We start from the raw sequence: 2500 nt of genomic DNA, 5'->3' as shown, positions 1-2500 counted from the left end.
CGCCACACAAGAACAGCCCAAAAACAGGCCAAAACAGCCCAAAAACGGGCCAAAACTGGCCATTTTTGGCTGCGCGAGCGAGCGGCGAGCGGCGAACAGCGAGCGAAGCGAGAGGCAGCACCGTCCCTGCTATACGAAAGCCCCATCCAGCCCTGTGCCACCCGGGGGGTTCCAGGGTGCTGAGATGGCTGACGTTTTGCTCCGCTCACGACGGTCACCGCACCACGCAAGAACAGGCCAAAAACTGGCCAAAACAGCCCAAAAACGGGCCAAAACTGGCCATTTTTGGCTGCGCGAGCGAGCGGCGAGCGGCGAACAGCGAGCGAAGCGAGAGGCAGCACCGTCCCTGCTATACGAAAGCCCCATCCAGCCCTGTGCCACCCGGGGGGTTCCAGGGTGCTGAGATGGCTGACGTTTTGCTCCGCTCTCGACGGTCACCGCGCAATGCAAGAACAGGCCAAAAACTGGCCAAAACGGCCCAAAAATGGGCCAAAACTGGCCATTTTTGGCTGCGCGAGCGGCGAGCGGCGGACAGCGAGCGAAGCGAGAGGCAGCACCGTCCCTGCTATACGAAAGCCCCATCCAGCCCTGTGCCACCCGGGGGGTTCCAGGGTGCTGAGATGGCTGACGTTTTGCTCCGCTCTCGACGGTCACCGCGCAATGCAAGAACAGGCCAAAAACTGGCCAAAACGGCCCAAAAACGGGCCAAAACTGGCCATTTTTGGCTGCGCGAGCGAGCGGCGAGCGGCGGACAGCGAGCGAAGCGAGAGGCAGCACCGTCCCTGCTATACGAAAGCCCCATCCAGCCCTGTGCCACCCGGGGGGTTCCAGGGTGCTGAGATGGCTGACGTTTTGCTCCGCTCTCGACGGTCACCGCGCAATGCAAGAACAGGCCAAAAACTGGCCAAAACGGCCCAAAAACGGGCCAAAACTGGCCATTTTTGGCTGCACGAGCGAGCGGCGAGCGGCGGACAGCGAGCGAAGCGAGAGGCAGCACCGTCCCTGCTATACGAAAGCCCCATCCAGCCCTGTGCCACCCGGGGGGTTCCAGGGTGCTGAGATGGCTGACGTTTTGCTCCGCTCTCGACGGTCACCGCGCAATGCAAGAACAGGCCAAAAACTGGCCAAAACGGCCCAAAAACGGGCCAAAACTGGCCATTTTTGGCTGCACGAGCGAGCGGCGAGCGGCGGACAGCGAGCGAAGCGAGAGGCAGCACCGTCCCTGCTATACGAAAGCCCCATCCAGCCCTGTGCCACCCGGGGGGTTCCAGGGTGCTGAGATGGCTGACGTTTTGCTCCGCTCTCGACGGTCACCGCGCAATGCAAGAACAGGCCAAAAACTGGCCAAAACGGCCCAAAAACGGGCCAAAACTGGCCATTTTTGGCTGCACGAGCGAGCGGCGAGCGGCGGACAGCGAGCGAAGCGAGAGGCAGCACCGTCCCTGCTATACGAAAGCCCCATCCAGCCCTGTGCCACCCGGGGGGTTCCAGGGTGCTGAGATGGCTGACGTTTTGCTCCGCTCTCGACGGTCACCGCGCAATGCAAGAACAGGCCAAAAACTGGCCAAAACGGCCCAAAAACGGGCCAAAACTGGCCATTTTTGGCTGCACGAGCGAGCGGCGAGCGGCGGACAGCGAGCGAAGCGAGAGGCAGCACCGTCCCTGCTATACGAAAGCCCCATCCAGCCCTGTGCCACCCGGGGGGTTCCAGGGTGCTGAGATGGCTGACGTTTTGCTCCGCTCTCGACGGTCACCGCGCAATGCAAGAACAGGCCAAAAACTGGCCAAAACGGCCCAAAAACGGGCCAAAACTGGCCATTTTTGGCTGCGCGAGCGAGCGGCGAGCGGCGGACAGCGAGCGAAGCGAGAGGCAGCACCGTCCCTGCTATATACGAAAGCCCCATCCAGCCCTGTGCCACCCGGGGGGTTCCAGGGTGCTGAGATGGCTGACGTTTTGCTCCGCTCACGACGGTCACCGCACCACGCAAGAACGGACCATAAACAGGCCAAAACAGCCCAAAAACGGGCCAAAACTGGTCATTTTTGGCTGCGCGAGCGAGCGGCGAGCGGCGAACAGCGAGCGAAGCGTGAGGCAGCACCGTCCCTGCTATACGAAAGCCCCATCCAGCCCTGTGCCACCCGGGGGGTTCCAGGGTGCTGAGATGGCTGACGTTTTGCTCCGCTCACGACGGTCACCGCGCCATGCAAGAACGGACCAAAAACAGGCCAAAACAGCCCAAAAACGGGCCAAAACTGGCCATTTTTGGCTGAGCGAGCGAGCGGTGAGCGGCGAACAGCGAGCGAAGCGAGAGGCAGCACCGTCCCTGCTATACGAAAGCCCCATCCAGCCCTGTGCCACCCGGGGGGTTCCAGGGTGCTGAGATGGCTGACGTTTTGCTCCGCTCACGACGGTCGCCGTGCCACGCAAGAACGGACCAAAAACAGGCCAAAACAGCCCAAAAACGGGCCAAAACTGGCCATTTTAGGTTGCGCGAGCGAG

This window comes from Musa acuminata, unplaced genomic scaffold (genome assembly GCF_036884655.1).
Source record: "Musa acuminata AAA Group cultivar baxijiao unplaced genomic scaffold, Cavendish_Baxijiao_AAA HiC_scaffold_82, whole genome shotgun sequence".
NCBI classification, from domain to species: Eukaryota; Viridiplantae; Streptophyta; class Magnoliopsida; order Zingiberales; family Musaceae; genus Musa; species Musa acuminata.
The sequence above is the reverse complement of the archived record's forward strand: the minus strand, read 5'-3'. Positions refer to the sequence as shown.